Source organism: Xiphias gladius, chromosome 20, assembly GCF_016859285.1.
Source record: "Xiphias gladius isolate SHS-SW01 ecotype Sanya breed wild chromosome 20, ASM1685928v1, whole genome shotgun sequence".
Lineage (NCBI taxonomy): Eukaryota > Metazoa > Chordata > Actinopteri > Istiophoriformes > Xiphiidae > Xiphias > Xiphias gladius.
The window spans coordinates 4826729-4845223 of NC_053419.1; the positions used below are offsets into that span (position 1 = coordinate 4826729).

Genomic DNA, 18495 nt, shown 5'->3' on the forward strand with positions numbered 1-18495 from the left:
CCAGAAGCCCCTGCTCTGCTTCACTCGGTCATTAACGTCAACCCTTCCTGGATCGATGGACCACAAAAAACCTGTTCTGAAAACATCAATTTTTTCATAAACTATTCATAAAACTCAATTTCTGAATAAATTTGGGTCAAATACTATGCATATAAGTCCAAGGCTAAAGGAACAGTTCAAGATTTTGGGAAATATCTTCTTGACTTTCTTGCCAAAGACTGCTATTAAAGCTCATGTCTCAGACTGCAAAAAAAAGGTAACAGCTTGCATGGTTGAATCTAAAGGTAACAGAATCCAGCTACCAGCTCTTCTAAAACTCACTAATCAACACATTGCATTGTGTTTGTTTAATTAGTTCAAAAACCGAAGTGTAAAAACGACAAGCTGCATTTTGGTGGCTATAGCGGCACATTTAGCACACACACACACGAGAGTGGCAGCATTCTTTTCATCTAACTTTCAGCAAGAAAGCACATGAGCGTATTTCCCAACATGTCACACTGTTTTAATGGATACCGGGTTAAGTTCACGTTGGCATTAGCTTGACACGGCTATGTCATTCATTCCAGGACTTTTTTTTGGCAGAGCAGAAAAAAAAGCACAGCGTGTCTGGCAAAAAAGTTGTTTATTTGGCCAATCAAATATTTGCATGCACACAAACCAGGTGAAAGTGCCATGCCCTGTAGCATCATGCTAACTCTGCTGTATACTGTTAAGACAGAGAAGCAAAACATCCCTTCCCAGATAACTGTCCAGAGTTGTAAAATCTTGCATCACACTGCTGCAGCATCTTGGCATCTGATAGGGCTTTGTTCAGGTTCGAATTCCATCCTCTCACCTCACCCCCTTTTTTGTGTAGTGGTATAGTCTGCCAGGTTCCCCGGTCAGACTCAACTGAGTCACAGGAAGTTTGTTCAGGACTGAAACGTCCGGCGACTCGGACCTGGTGACACGTTTTCTGACTTTGTGCGGTTCAGTGATTCAGCAAAAATGTCAGACTGACTTCAACTACAATCATTTACAGCAGTAGGAGTTTTATTCCACGAGCTTGCTCTCTTTGTAAAAGTTAAGGAAACATCAACCAAACTGAAGCTGCAGCTTAATGAAAGTGATCTTTTGCTCCTGGCACACGTTGGTTTTTCTTTTCTTTCTCTCGTGTGATTCTGAATCTTTAAGAGGCTTTTGTGTCTGTGGATTCAAACTCTAAAGTCTCTTTGACCTGCATGTTGCATGTCACTGCGATCTATTGTGGAGCCAACAGCTGCTGCAGACCCCACACCCCACTGTGACTCACACGCGTGCGCACACACACACACACACACACACACACACACACACACACACACACACACACACACACACACACACACACACACACACACACAGACTTCTGTTTTTTTTTAAACTCTCTTGAAGTTGATCATCACAACTTGACATTACACATGCATTTTACCAGAATAAAAAATCAAACCCAAAAAGATCAAAGAAGTAGTAGAATGACTGATTCTGAGTCTGTACGGTCCTGTCCCACTTCGCTGTGTTGCACGCCCACATGTGCACATACACAAACACACAAACCCTCCCTGTCAGAAAAGCAAGAAAAAAAGTAGGACCAGCTGAAACGCAATCACCCCTTTAAATCTCCACGGCAACCATCCCAGCACTCACTCCATCTGCTGTCCACTTTAATGACGAGGAGAAAAAGGGAGAGAAAAGGAGAAAGGGAGGAGTGGACTGTGATGAGAGGAGGAGGAGGAGGAGGAGCAGGTCCTGTGCCCGGCACAAGCCTGCTGCCATTCACCCATTCAGAACCACATCCTGACAAACAACAACATCCCCCAGCAGTCAGCAGAAACACGTCTGAAGTCCCAACACAGCAGCAGGACGGAGCCGAATCCACTCACTGATACATCACTGTGCTCAACGGAGAGAATCATGATCAAATCTGCAAAAATGTGCTTGAAAGGAACCGTTCAACAGTTCCTCACTCTCATGTTATGGTGGAGTCAGGATATAGTTAGCTTAGCTTAGCATAAGGACTGGAAACGGGGGGAAACAGCTAGCCCAGCCCTGTCCAAAGTTCAAAAATACACGTAAGAGGTCCTCTGAAGCTCACTGGTTTATCTGTACACAAACAGACGTTTCTGTCCTTCTCTCTGAACTCTGTCACCCTGAACAACCTTGGCTGCCCTCTGTCTCAACCCCGGTCACAAAGAGCTCTGCCGCTGGAGCCACATGCTGCTTCTCAAGTGTCCTTTCAACATAAAAGTCTCCTCCTCCTCCCAAAATCTTTTCTGTGAGCAGGAGAGCTGCGGCAGATGGTAATGACTGCGGGCTGACTGTGTGTGCACGTGTGTGTGTGTGTGTGTGTGTGTGTGTGTGTGTGTTTGTGTTTTTCTGTGTTCATAGTTTGTTGAGCAGGCTGCCGAGGATACGAGCACCATACTCCTGCATAACCCTTCAGTCTAAAACACATCTAAATTTTATTTATTTTATTTGTTTATCTATTTATTTTTTAGTGGCAGATTTGGTTAAAAAAAAAATGAATATAACAGACAGTAAGTTAATATTAGTCTCAAAATCATGTCAGTAAATCTAACCAAGACACAAGGGCATTATGTTTCTAAAGCCATAAAACCTTTGTTCATCTGTTCATTTGATTCAAACTCTGTTTTATACATGTTCTATCTTTGGGATCTCCTCTGTACTCTACATTTTTGGGGAAAAAAATCTCTGTTGTCTCCGCTGTAAAGATGGAGGACTTAGTTGAAGAGTTTCAGAGGTTAACGTCTGATGACTTGCTCTGTCTGATAACTATGCTAATATATTTTTTAGCTATGCTAATATCGCCCTCCATAATTACCATAAGCATGCTGCTGTTGTGCTGCAGGTCAGAACAGGCTCAGGGTCAAATGTGTACCCCTGTATGTGTGCATTCAGTCAGATTTATGTATACGCGCGCACAAACACACACACAAACACACACACACACACACACACACACACACACGTCCATTCCCTCCATCATCAGCTGTTGATGCTAATTTCTGCTTCTGATCTCCATCAGTCAGGCCTGTTTCTGCTCATGATGAATCTAATCAATAATTACATTAACAAACCTGAGGCCCCCGCACGCTGCTCTTCTTTTATTGGTGGACTGAATTGTGCACTAAAATATTCCTCAGATTACTTTCTTTTTTTAAACATCTTTTGCATTTGCATAATTCAAAAACATTCATGCAGTAATCCTACATTATCATTTTGGATATCAGTTGAGAACTTCAGTAGGAAAACAGTGTTTTTTACATGCCCAACACTGCATTATCACAAACTAATTAGATCTTAGTTGAAAGTGAAAGTGCCTTTGTTTGCATCAGATTTTATCTTTGGAAGTTACTAGACTGTAAATAAATAGATACTTTGTGATGATAAAATTATTTTTATCTGTTTACACTCAGTGTTGCAGCTTGTACAGGCAAAGCGGACTCAGAGTTGACAGCTCACACACACACACACACACACACACACACACACACACACACACACACACACACACACACACACACACACACACACACATTGCCAGCTGTTGCCAAAACACTGGTCTGCTTCTCCATTCAGTGCTGGTGCCCTCAAGGGCTTCCTTCAGACCCTACAGCGACACTGTGTGTGCGTGTTGTGCTTGAGGTAGCCAATATGGCAAATTATGAATCTTTAGCATAAAAGTTCATTCTTGAAAATAGTGGTTTGACAAAAGAATTATAAAAATAAATTTATCTCAATGTCCAGTTACTAGCTTTTTCTGGAGCTTTCAACTGCACATTGGAGATGCTACCATATTTCAGGACTTTGGACTTTGGGAGAGTTCTGGATGCAAATGATTGTTGTTTTCGTCACCAAACTGAGACTAAAATCACAATCATTTACGTAATAATGACCAGACCGGACTTGAGACTGAACTGCACAACACTTGAGTGTATGTCTCTACGTGCATTCATGCAATGTGTGTGCCGTAGATCTGATGGCTAAATGTGCTTGTACTGCGCCCCCCCCCATCCACTGCACACCCTCACCAAACAAAACTCAGACAAAAGCTAGAGCCAGCACCTCTACACCCTTATCAATGGGCACAAAGAGCAGAAAAACGACAGGAGGGGCCCCTCACAAAGGTGCACCGAGACCCCAGCTCACTCTCCTCTATTGTGCTGGAGAATGGCAAGGTCCAGGAGCAGCTGCTGTTGGCTGCACGGGACATTTGAGACGGTCCCTTTCACTAAAAACAAAGTCTGGAGCTGTGAGTGTGCAGGCTGCAGGGCTGCAGGGGTGAGGAGGGGGGAGGTTGTATACAAAACGAAAGGCACACTTTGCCAGATCAACATGGAGCTGACTCCCCAGTTATCCTGCAGATCAGCAGCAGGAGAAGGGGGGAGGGGTTAAAGTGAAGGAGGGAGCCTTTAAAGTTGACGTGAGTCACATCAGTCACCGGACAAAGGAGTCCCAGAGGTCTGCCATATGGACCAGGCACTTCATCTGTTCAGGAATCATTAGGAGAAACCCAGCCAACAGCATTTCAAGCTCTGCCCCCTTCTCTACCCGGAGACACCACATCTCTGGTTTCTGATTGGCTGCAGAGGTGTCGCCATTAACACAGTGTCTCAATTAGCCGGATAGGTAGGAGGGCACTTTGTTGTTTTAGTGCTTGAGGATGATCAGTGTGTGTCTGATCGATTAGTGTTGATGGGTGGAAAAAAGACAAATTGAGGAGTTGTGTTGAAAAATATTTTATTTCCTCTCTCTTTACAACATGTATATGTAGTTCTCCAAAATGTCAAATATCATTTTATAAGCCACAAGTCGAGACATATTAGTTTACATTTTCCTAATCGTCTAAAATCATTTTTGGTATCACTGTTTTTAAAGGTATGTTTTGATAACGTTCTTCATTTGCTTTTGTCAATCAACAGAGGACTTTTGGCTCAGCTGATTTCTCTATCAGCTATCCAGTGAAAACAATCAGTCAATGACAGAACGAGCAAATCAGATCAATGAAATAAATCAATGCATCTTGCAGGATTCATATCAAACTCACACATTAATAGCAAATGTCTTATTCCTTCACTTCAAAGTAAAAAGACAAACTGCAGCCTATTTGGGAATGGCTGTACTAATTCTCAAATACACTGCACTCACTGCCACTGCGCAGATAAATCTTCAGAACTTTCTGTCTCTTCAGTGAAGTGCCAGTGTAATACAGAAAACAGAAGAGTGCACATCTGACCGGAAAGTGCTGTTACGGCGCCCCCTAGACCCCCATGGCGGAAATTCACATCTTGCAGCAGCACAAGAAAAAGATACATGACATGAACTATGTGAAAATTAAAAAAAAAAATGTAATTCCAAGCTCAATAGTTAATATAGGTTTATTTTGAAATGTTTCTTTTAATACCCACCATTGTGATATGTACACGGCAGGTCATCTGCTGTCTTTAAATACCAGAGAATTTTTAAACGCATTCATTTTAATAACCCAGTTTATATGAAGCGGTTTCATTGTATTTTTTAAGATGAGATACTCTGATCAGTCAGAAACAGGTTAAAAAAAAACTTTTAAAGCTCCCTTTGATTGGAAGAATTTACCATTACACATTAAATCCGCAACATATTTTGGATTATTCAAAGTAACCTTTTGTCTTTCTTTTCTTTTTCTTTTCTTTTTTTTTTAACTATTTCCACCCTGACGAAAAGCTGGCGAGGTTTTGAGCTGGTCAGCGTTTAAACTGATATGCAAGACTAAATAAAGGCTCACACCAGCGCTTCTTGCTCTGCCTAAGAGCGCAGGGGGGGACATTGCATTTCATCATAATGTGCTGAGTTTAAAAATGTATTTGATTATTCTGCAATTTCATGGTTACTTGAGATATTTTGGCATCACTTGGGTCTCTATATAGACCAGATGCATGGCTTGTGCAAAAATATTAGCCCAGTAGTGCAAAAACCTTTGAATCATTATTGTCAAAGTTATAATAGTATATATAAAGGAAGATAAATATGTATAAGTATGAATAATAAGTACAAAATACCTGACACAACACAAAGAGATTATTATCTTGTAACAGGGGCCCCCACCCCCTAGTTAGGAGCCACTATTTCAAACACACTCAGGTGCGACGGGAGTTTGAGTCTGAACTCAGCCAAGAGGGGGAAAAGCCCCATGTGCAGTTGAGGGCGGTGAACACGTCATCGTGCGCCACCCAGCGGCGTCACCGTGGTACTGCAGGTTGCTGTGCTTCCAGTCCTCTCGGGCACGAAGACGTTGCTCCTCCGTTGAGCCCCGATGAGCGCAGCGCGACACCCCCACCTGGTGGTTGACAGTCGCTCCCGCATCACAGTGCATGACGAATTCGACTGCTGGCATCAGGCAATCTGGTTTTGATGAAACCTATTTTCAAATGAATGATCAGGATGATCATGACAAAATAAGGAATTCTCCGAGGTTTTTTTTAAACCCAGTAAATACATTCAGTTGAACGCGGAGCCAAAAGATAACACAAAATATTACCTACAAAAACACTAGCCACTTTTCTCTGTTTTTTTAATCGACATCCAATTCTACATGCTGACTGAGGCTATCGAGGACGTACAGACACAGGCAAACATGGATAGCTACACAACCAGTGGGCTTTCCAATAGCTACTTTCTCTAATGCCAATTCATTTCTTATGTTAAATTTGGGGCAACTTATTACTGCACTGTAATTGCATTTCTTGTCTCCTTTATTTTCCAATTTGTATTGATTCTCATTGATTTTTTTTCCTCTAAATTCTGAGGTTTGAAGGTTATTCTAATCCTTTCATTTGCCTTTAAAAAAGGACTTTGAATGACCTCTATGTCTGAAAGGTACCAGTACCTTGATCACATTTATTTTTGCCCATGGATTTTTATTTCTGATTTATATTTGTTAATTGAACCTGGGAGGAAAAAAATGGCAGATGCTTAATCCCAAAGTAAAACAAGAAGAAAGGGACTTGCACCTTACATATCTATTATACTTTCTGTTCAATTTGTAATTTCCAAGCCCAAGTCAGGGTAACCCTGATGACATCATAATGGCATCATTAGGGTTAGCTTCTCAGACTTGACAAAGCTCCTGCATGTAGACATTATTCTGCTGTTTTCACAGGCTGAGTAGCACTACACATGATGGGTAACATGAGCTTTACATGTAAAACCACTGGAGCCTTTTTTTTTTGTCCTCATCCAAAACCTCTATGCCTCTCCTCCTCCCTCACACGTTATCTGCCGCTATCCCTCTCTCCAGATGTTTCCCAGCTGCTAACAAGCACACTAACAGAAACACTTGTTTCACAGTAATCCTTTAAGTCAACACACCCTGTCCGTTGCACTGGTTAAGACACAGAGAATGGAAAAAAAAAGAAGGAATACAAAAACAAAATAGTTTCCATCTCTGGACGTGCACTCACCAGGCCATTAACCATGAATGACTAGACAATTTTAGTAATTGTTATGTTTTTTGTGTGTCCTCCTGCAGTGTCAGGTGACTTCTAAAGCGGTTTGAGCCCTGTTTCCATTTTCCTGAGCAGACAATAAAGTTGAATTTCGAACCGTGAAAGGAGAGCAGCAGCCTCAGCACATATTCCACAGAATGGGGAGCAAACCTGCGTCTCCCTGCCTCGACAACCAGACCACCCACACACGAGGACGGGCCGCATAGGGAGAAACAGGCTGCCCATGTTTTCAGCTCACAGTTTACTCAGTCAATAGAGGATGTGTGTGGTCAGAGCGCTGTGTTAGCGATTCATCCATGCTCCCTTCAGACAGACCTGCAGCTGTGAGTGGAGTATGGCAACAAACTACAGGCACTGACATGTTTAGGCCCTTATGTTCATGCACAGTCCATTCAACTGCCGACAGACAGATGAGTGAGAGTTTAAAGCACAATGACACCATTACAGCCACATTTTGCTCGACCTGGAGACACACAGTTCAGACTGAAGTGCTGTGGGTTTTTTTTCTTTTTTTCGAATCTCAGCACCAGGAAAATAGATGTTCACTTAGACATTAATAAAAATATGTTAGCGCTGATGCAATCCTTGTTAAGTTCTTAAGATCAACATTTTGGCAATTTGCCTCCTTCAGGATCAAATCCCGGAGTTAAGTAACTGACATTTTTAGCACGGGCTTTTCAGTTCACTAAGTTCACAGGAGAATCAACATGAACGTCGGTCACGTGGTAAAGGGTGGTCACGTCCAATAACCAGCAAGTACAAACTGAGAAGTTCATCCCCTACAGATCAACCTTGCCAGAATCACCCTGATACTAGCCAAGTTTACGTCCAAATTCAGTGCAAATTTTACATTAATTTCATAAACAGTTGGTGGTTCTGAGACAATACTCAGAGCTAAAAAAAACCCTATGCAACCTCCTCCATGTTATTCAGAAACAAAATGATTTGTTTTACAGGTGACAGAGTGTCTACTTCTAATATTCTCTTAAAAAGATGCTGGAATTTAACATCAATCAAAGATAAGGCACTAAAGATTCTGTCTCTGCTTTTTCCCTTCATCTTAGTAATGGGCAGACCAGTTATTCTCAGTGCACTGAGCCATTGGAATCAGTTCATTAAAAAAGAGTTGTCGCAAAGATCCGTTCACCAAATCGTTCAGTGTTTGACCCGAGGTTCAAAACACCCCCTTTGCGCGTCAGTGCCTTGCACAGCCTACTGTCTAATAGACTTGACCACTTTCTCTGTTCCCCGTACAACTGGTCTGTATTCAGGGGCGAGCAGAATGGGATTATGATCAGCAGCTCCGAGAGGCGGGAGGGGCAGAGATTTGCAGGCCCCTGGAACACAAGCGTAGCACTTATCAAGAACTGTGTCGAAATTTGTGGCACGTGTGATGTATCGCTGGAATCTTTTGAGAGATTTTTCCATGGAGCAGTGATTAAAATCTCCCAACATATACACATTTGGGGGAGTCAGGTGAAATCGGTTCCAGTCTGTCTCCAGCAATCACGATATGTTCAGAGGCAGTGTACACATGGGCTTTGCGACCGATGTAAATTCGAATAGAAAATAGCTGGGGAAATTCTCTTTGTAGATAAAGAAGGACGGAGTGACACAGCCACGAGCTCTATATCAGGCTTACACAGACTCACACGGATGATGTTTGTGGATCACCAGCGCTTGTTGATATAAATACAAGCTCCATGTCCGTGTACTTTACCGGTAATTTGTTTTTCTCTATCGAGTCTTAATGGGGTGCCAAAACCGCTAATAAAGAATTGCATGACCACCTACACGACTGTCAAGCCAAGTTTCTGTGAAATGCTTCCATCTTGGTGATGGAAGCATTTCTATATTCATGTGTGTAGTTAACATCCGCTTGAAGTTCATCTATCGTGTTTCTCAGGTAGCAGACGTCGCTGAGGATGACAGAGGGCAGCGATCTGGTTGATTGTCCTGTTTGAGTTTCATTCTGAGTCCTGCTCTCCTGCTCAGTTTCCTGGTTCGTCTCCTCCTCCTCCTATGTGTCCTCTTTCTTGTTATTTGGAGTTTGGGAGAGTAACCCAGCTGGAATATTCCATACATAATTAGTCAGGTTAGTTTGCAGGTCCCGCAGGCTAATAGGAATTACCTCAAGTATCCGGGCTGTCGGTCGCCTCCGAGTAGATTGTCCTTAGTTTCCCAGCCAAAGGTGGGATGTAGTCCCAAGCAGCATAAAATCCAAAACAGTTTGTGTGTATCCACGGCTAATTGAGTTCAAAAGGTGATAAAAGTAATAAAAAAGAAAAAAGAGCAGCAAATCTTTGTTTGGTCAGTGGTTGGAAGACCATGAAACACTGGCTTAAAAACAGTAAAATGCAATAAAATCCACAAATCGACAAAGAATATATACAGATTAGCAGCGACACACACACATGTGAGTGTATCCTCATAGCTGCCCTCTTTTCAAAACAGTAACATTGTGTGTGTGTGAGTGTGTGTGTGTGTGTGTGCGCACACACTCGGTAACAATAAATGTTAGCCTATGCATATAATATCAATCTTGATAATGTCTTATATCTGGATTGCAATCCAAGACCAATCCCGAATCAGCTGTGTATTTGCTGTCTTGAACGAACCCCGTTCCTCCTGCGAATGAACGACTTGAATCATTCACTCAGTGAGTCGCGACTGACTGCGAGCTCAGCTGAACTGATTCAGAACTGATTGAGAACGAACTGTTCGCTCACGCAAAAGATTTGTTCTTTCGAACGAAACATTCGTGAGCGACACAACACTTCTTCGTCTCCCTCTCTTAACCTCTCTCTCCCCCTGTCTCCGTCCCGGGGTGCACACGAAACAGACTGGAAGTCATTTCAGAAAGAAATTAACACAGGAGTCTAATACTCTAATGCTCCCACACAGCAAATTGGATCCGTGCGCTTCACTGACTCTGAGTATCAGTGTGTTGCAGGACACAAAGCCTCCTGCAGCTAGTCAGAAACACAGACCCGGGGGGGGGCACTGGTAAACTCTCAGACTGAAAAAAGAGGTGAGTGTCTGGTCTGGGATAGTTAACTTCAGATGTATAAGAACTCACAAGACATGGCCAGAGTATATGGACACCTGAATATTAAACCCACATGTGAAACATCTCAGTCTGAAACCATGGGCATTAATCTGCTGCTATAAGAGCCTCCTCTTCTGGTTTCAGGAGTTTCTCCGGATTTTAAAAATCTGGCTGCAGGGATTTGCTCCCACTCATCCCGAAGAGTTTTGGTGAGGTCCCACACAGAAACCAATCAAGTTCCTCCACACCGACTTGGGACAACCGTTTCTCTACTGTATCGGGGCACTGGTATGTTGAAATAGGAAAGGGCCTTCTCCAAGCGTTGTCACAAAGTTGGAAGGACACAGTTGTCTAAATTATCACAGCCCCAGAGCAGAAGTACACAAAAGTAAGTTAATGTAGTTTCTACGTGACAAACTTGCAAATGCAAATGCAAATGCTAATGATAATAATAATAATAATAATAATGATAGTAAAATAATAACAACAAAAAAGTGGTAATGTTAGGACTTTTATTTTCATTTTAGTGTTAATTGAGTTTTTTTTTGGGGGGGGGTGGGCTAAGGTAAAATATTTTGGCTAAGTAAAGGACAAAGTGTTGGTCAGGGTTGTTTTTTTTCTATTATTACTAAATTAAATATATGAATAAATAAATAAATATTAACTCTAACACTCCCAAAAGACATGTTCACTCCTCTCAGAAGAAAAATAGATTAAACTTTTTTTTATTTTCATACAGAGAAACACAGACTTCCTGAGTGATCAGGCTGCACCAAAACACTTCTTAAATTCTTAATGGACAACTCTAACTACTAATTCAGTTGAGTTAAATAGACTTTCACAAGTTCTCCCTTGAGGTAAAAATCTTGTTACATCTAAACCTAAATCAGCACATTCATGACTTTCCACTTTATATTGCTGTAATGTTGTAATACGTTTCATTACTTTGTTGCCCTGTCGCATGAATGTTAATTAGGTTTGCTGGAAAAACCTCTGTTCCAACATGGACACACAGCTCGTCAGTACAGAGACATTGGTTGGTACTAGAAGATGTGGATGAGGTTGAGCTCAAGAAGCTACTGAAAAATACTGTTAGTAGTGTTGCAGTTTTGTGTTCAGTATCAGTATCACTATCACTCACAACATTAAAACTGGTTACCGCTTATAATGTTGTAAAGCGGTATATATATATGTATGTATGTATGTATGTATGTGCGTGTGTGTGTGTGTGTGTGTGTGTGTGTGTGTGTGTGTATGTATTCATACTGAAGGACTTTTGGATATGTCACAATAGGAAAAACACTAATAAAACAAAAATAATAAATAATTCCATTCCATTAAGCTGCTTCGGTTTCAGGGCCTTGGTATTTTTTATGCTAGTTCACTTGAATAGAACAGAGCCATAGATAATGTTATTAGCAATACCTATGCTTTTTCTACTATGACAAGTGAAAATGGGATAATGCTGTGTAAAAGGTTTATTTCTAACCAACAAATCCTGACAGAGCTGCTTGGAATACAGGCTTTAAGGCTTTACAGGCCCTAAAGCTTGGTTTGAACCTAATTTTATCCGGTGTCGGGGCTCAGATGTAGGAAGATGACCATTTTGTTTTTGAAAGGGTCTTGTCATTTAGAGGTAGTTAACATACATGTGTTTGTCCACAAAATGTCAGCTGATGACCTTTGAAAGGTCTTCATATGGCTGGATTTAGAGTGGAGTGTGTGAACCTTCAGCTGATATTAAACCATGAAAGTCAAAGGTTGGATTTACGAGGTTTTGGCAGGACGGCGGGTGTCTGTAGGCATGACGGACACATTAAGAACACCGACTGCATCGCTGCACTTCTGTCGAGCTCCTTAAACAATTTCCCCACAGCTCATTTTTAACCTGCCACATAGCCGTCATCGTTTAGCCCCATAATTCCCCAAATTCACGCATAATCAAACAAATTAGCCTTTATGCTAATTTCTTATGACTCAATTATGTTAAAAGCCTGGCTTGAATGACAGTCATAATTACAGTCATAAAGCTGGCAGAAATATTACCGGCGAATAATACGGTAATGGATATCAGAGGAGCAGACTTCATCTGCTCTATAAAGACTCTGCTGAGTGGGTTAGAAGGAGTAAATAAACTCTGATGTGTTTGCTGATGAACTGTTTTTGTCCTACAGCCCTGCTGAGGATTCACAGAGGTCAGAGCAACAAACACACTAATGGACGGAAAGAGATGTGATCTGATTTCAGCTGTGTGCCTTTATTTACCGTCTGTCTGTTTTCGAATCTTTTGAAAGTGTGATGTTTTATAGATTTTTTTTTTTAACAAAAGATGCTGTCTTTACCTTATTACCTGGATGTGTGTGTGACTTCTCAAGGTTTTAAAACTTTAATTTAATATTGTGAAACGGATCGATGACTTGCAGAGCCCAGAAATAATAGGCATAATATCTGTGCTGTGAATCGTCTACTGGTTGTTGACAGTGGTGTGTGGAATCTCCCTTGATGTATGTTCAACAAGTCCCCCAATTTGTTTGTCCAGGCCCTCTACACCATAGAAGCATTTTTGGGAACTGTCGCCCATAGCGGCCTTCCAAAACCGTTACAAATCACTGCTGAAAAGTAAAAACCAATTTATGACGTGACACCACCATGGTTATGCTTTGGTTAGCTTTAGGCACAAACACGACTTGGTTAGGTTCAGGGAAAAATTATGGTTTGGGTTAAAATAAGTACTTGTACTTTGTTGCTCTATTACAACGTCACCTAACTTCTTCCTTTGCCCCTGTCATAATTACTATGAACACTAGAGGGCTTTGTCATTTGAACGTGAACATACATCATTCTGGAGCACTTGCCGAAACGACTGACGTTCTGGGAGGACTGTCTCGTACATTGACTGTGTGGTGGAGGAAGTCGTGGATCTAGTGGATTTGTGAGGATACCCTCGATTTGGCATCCTGGCGAGATCAGAGCTCGCAATCCCGATGGCCTGAGGAAAAAAAGTTGCTCTTGAGTCTTTGTGTGCTGGTTCTGAGACAGCAGAGCCGCGTGCCGGACTGCCACCACCGAAAGAGTCAGTTCAGGTGTTTCGAGAGTGCTTCATAATCTGGTCTGCCCTAGCTCTGCACAGCCAGTCACAGCAGATTGGTGCTGTTTCTGTACCAGGTAGTGTTTCTCCCTGCCAGGATGCTTTCAACAGCACCAGGGTTAACTGTATTCAGCGTTTTTGGAGAAACCTTGACTTTTCTAACCTGCCTGAGGTGATAAAGTTGTTGCTGTATGCGTCGCCCACAACAGGCTCCTATGTGACGTTGATCCCCAGATACCGTTGTTGATGATGAGACTGACCACTAGTGTGTCATCATCAAACCTGACTATGGGGTTTGAGCAGTGTCTGGTCACGTAGTCATGTGCACAGTGACTGAGGATCGCAGAGATTGTGGGTGATTGCAAGTTGATTCCAGGAGAGGGAGTCTGGACCTGGCACTGTGGCAGATGACTTTGTCAGCTGGTGCTTCAAGCACCAGCTGAAGGCGAATGTCACTAAAACAAAACGCATGGCTGTCGATTCCCAACATCACATCTTCCCACAGTCACCACTCACGTAGGACAAAAAGTGGATGCTGTGGAACAATTATTGACAAAGCTGCTGAGTTTCAACAGAAATACAGAGGCAACCCAACACAGTTCTTCTGGCAACATGTTGATTGATATATCTGCTTATAACAGCGGGAGTCCTCGTGAGGATCATGTCTGATGTTTTGAAGCCGTGGAAATTTGTGACAAAATGAGATATTTGGCATTTAAAACTGCAGTTGGACTCATGACAGATAGCAGTAAAAAAAAAGAAGGACATCAAATCATGGTAGTTTCTCAAAGGATGGCAGGAGCTCAGAGTTCTTGTTGACAGAATAATGAGACCTTAAGAGACCTTACATTAGATTTCCTTGGGGAATGATTTTTCTTTGTCTCAGGACGGATTGATTGTGTTTTGGAAATAGTTCTTTCACTCCCTGGCTCCTCATTGTTAGGGTCAGAAGTCAAAACACAACACTTGGCTGTTCACTGTGGGGGATTTTTTTGTGATAGTTTCCTCCATGTTGCGTTCCTATTGTGCATCATAACAAAGCATGCAGGTCCGTAATGTTCTATCCCTTAACTGTTGTGTTGATGAAAGCAGCGCCTGATAGATGGAATCGGAGCAACTGCAGAGTAATTGCATTTTTTAGGGCCCTCAGATGAATTATCCAGTGCTGATCTGTCTTTATAATACTGAAACTCAGGCTGTCATTTGCGGTGAGGGATGTTGCTTGACACTGGTGTTTGCACAGCTGCAGGGGGTCATAAATTATTGCTGAGGACATGCGCACATTAGTTCAAGTCTTTCATCATAAGTTCTCAAACAAGATAGCTTCCTCCTCCCCTGCATGTCGTTGAGGAAGATCTCTCTCACATTCTCCGTGTCCCTTTAGCCTACTCTGTCTACTTCTGCGTATTTTACCTATTTGTGCAGTTTTGCAGGACGAAGTTAAAATATCTGATGTTTTGCAGTATAAAGAGCAATCCACGCCCACGGTGCTTTCTGAAGAGCTTCTGGAGCTTTTCAGACATCTGTCAGTCTGTCTATCCATCGGCGACTATCCTGACCAGGAAAATTACATCAGTGGTTGATTATTCAGACACTTGAAATAGTTTTCCATTCATGCAACCTCTTGTGGTTGTGTAAATAACCGTTGTCTCTCAGTAGCAAAAGTGGACTTTTTTGCTACTGAAAAAACATAATTAAAACAAGAGCACTAGTTGTGCTCTTGTATTAGTGCAACAATAAGTCTTGTAGAAGATGTTTGAGGACAACAGCCCTGTTTCCTTTGTGTTTACATTCCAATGACCTGAACTTGTGAGAGTCTGTAAAGCTTTGGTACTAGGTTCCGCCTTGTGTTTCTGCAGTGTTTTACATATATATTGGATATACATCCTGTGCTGTTTGGTAGGCACGTGAAGTTGAGGGACACATATGAACAGATAAAGTGGTGCTAATATTGTTATTGAATTTCCTTCATATTTACACAATATACATTTTTATTCTAAGTATCGTTAAAATTCATTAGGGGTGTATGCACAGTCATTTCTGAGGTTCTTTTTTTCGAGAGAGAAAATGAAATACAGCGATGAAATGTGGGGTCGGTATGGAAACATTGTATGATTTTAAAACCACATATGCTATACATGCCCAAAGTATAGCATAGCAAGCAGTTCATCTGCTTGACGAATCCTGATCAACAGTGCTGCCAGCAGCTCCAAGAAGAATACTACGAGAATGGACTGACTGTCACTGGTAACTCCACAGCTGCTCTATAATTGCGTCCCGTAACCCGGGCGGCGAGCAGTGGAAAACTAGAAGGGCACTCCGAGAGCGCAGACCTCCGCCAAGGCCAAACAAGATACGCCAGACTTCAGAGATTCTAATTCATATTAAATACTCCAGATCTGCATCAGAGTTGAATGGGTTCTCCCCTGGCCCATGCCCCGTCCCTCCACCAAGTTCGGTGCAAATCGGTTCAGTACCTTTTGCGTAATCCTGCCGATAAATAAACCAACCAACAAAAAGACACAGGTGACAACTTAACCCCCTTGGCGGAGGTAACAAAAGCACTTCTATTTAAACAAATGTATGAAAAGACACCCGCTCTAAAAATCTTGCATTCTCCCAAAATGTGTCTCATTTGTCGCCTACTGATGTTCAGAAAAAAATTGCCTTTTTGCAGTGTTTTTGACGCTCCCCGTCATAACAAAAACCTATGTGCTGTTTAATCGGCTCATTGATATGTCACATCTGCCATAGGTGGATTATCATGGCATCAGATTAAATAAAAATAGACTTGTAAACATTTTTTTCTGTAAAAATTCAAAGAATTCATTTTGGCAAACGCACATAAAATCAGATTAGACTTTTCTTTAATTAATAGATGTGAGCAAAAACAAAAGTGTTGAAATTCGAGTGAGGATGACTATTAATGTGCAGATCTGTAAACCAGTCTTGGCTCTAAATCTGAGTAAGACATATTGACACTAAAATGACCATGATACACTGAATGTGTGTGTGTGTGTGTGTGTGTGTGTGTGTGTGTGTGTGTGCGCGGATGTGTTTACGAGTATGTCTGTGAGTTGATGCATGTGTGGGATGCCCTTAATGTCTCTCTGTCACTCTTAACGACTCCTCATTCTCGCTGTGAGCAGGATATGGATCACCGCCGCACGCCGCTCCGCTGCCGCTGTTCAGCGTCTGATAACTTTGTCCAATTAGATGACAGAAGCTGCTGACACTCACCGCCTCAGCTCGCTTCTGAGGGTGACAAATATGACAATTACCCAAAGTACCAGGCGCTGCTGTTCATTCCTTATTAGAGAATTAATCAGGACCAGGAGTGCTGGGGCCCCAAGGCGCCGGCACTTCTAGAGCCGCAAGGAAGGAAGGCTGGGGGTTATTCTGCATGTTGGCTTCGTGTCTTATAAGAGTTGAAATTGCTTGTTGCGGTTGGGTAAAAACAATTGAATATAACTGATGAGCAACCTGTGGTATGAATACAAAAATGCAATTGTGCAAATGTGCTTTTACAGAAACACCACTATCCTGATGATCAGAAATGCTTTGGATTGTCAAATTCTATTACAAATTGGAAATTGAAACAAAAAGTAGTGATTTAATTGCAAGACATGAAGACTCATAACACTCTACAGTTTGATTTTTCACGATCACACGGGCCAGATGGGATTATCTACCCAGCCGTAAAAAAAGTATTTTGGTTCATATGTTAGGGCATTATGCACTCTTTGCTGAAACCTTGTGTCGGCACTACCTTTGACAAATTTGGTGTAAACCTCACTTCACTACTCCAACAACCTGGTAACGATTTAAACCAGCAACCTTAGTGCCTGGTCACACATTTCAATCTGGTTTTGATTTTGCATAGGTTTATTAGCATTTTAGAGAAACATCATTTTCTAGATGTAGCACATACATTTACTTAAGGTTGTATCGTTAACAGTAGTCAACTTTATCTTTAAGTTGCATGAATATAACTTTCTTTTCGTTTCCGCCTTCACCATTCAAAAGATGCCTCCCACGGCAAGGTCTGAAGAGATAACGTCAGGTTTTAGTTACTATGGACCCAAGTTGTAGAATTCCCTCCCTGACAATCCCAAGGTGGCTGATACACCTTTAGCTTTTTAGAAGAATCTGGAAATCTGGCTTTTAATTTATATTTTATTATTTATTTTATTTTGCTCACCTTTATTATTTTAAACATATTTTCTCTGTATTGATGTCCTGTCTTTATTGTAATTTTCTTTATTTTTAATCCTGTAAAGCACTTTGTTGACTTTGTGTTTTAAAAAGTGCTATACAATAGAGCTATTATTATTATTATTATTATTATTATTATTATTATTATTATTATTATTATTATTACACTGTGACAGAGGAGGGTTGCACAAAATTAAAGGGTGAAACACAGCTAATACTATGGCTCTCTCCATTTGGGACCAGGTTTTCTCTGTTCTCTCAGTGGGGGGCATCAAGGCAGTGTGCAATTGGTCAATGGCCTGAATTCATGTGTCAGATTTCAAAAATTTGAACTCTACATGGAAGCAACAGGCCTTTAGTTCGTCTCCGCAAGCTAATCCACAGATCATCACAATTAAAGCTACAATATGCAATTCTGGAAATCAAGCTAGCATGAGCGTGATACTTAAAGGTGACCACGCGGCCCCGCACACCCTTCCCTCTCCCTGCTCCGTTACGTTTTGCCAAGCCCTTCGCCTACATCATTGTCATGTTTGCTGTCTCAGCTAATGCAGGAATCTGCAGCTTTAAAAGGGAATATCTCTGCACTGCTGCCAGGAAGTTCAATGAGTCTGGGT

At 41.7% G+C, this 18495-nt stretch overlaps 1 long non-coding RNA gene across 1 annotated transcript; it reads right to left on the reverse strand.

Annotated features, from left to right (window-relative positions):
• Positions 1–4765: 4765 nt before the first annotated feature.
• On the reverse strand, positions 4766–10231 carry LOC120806032. Its single transcript, XR_005709625.1, has 2 exons — positions 9658–10231; positions 4766–6439 (listed from the first exon to the last, which is right to left on the reverse strand). It is a non-coding gene; the product is annotated as an uncharacterized LOC120806032 (long non-coding RNA).
• Positions 10232–18495: the final 8264 nt, after the last annotated feature.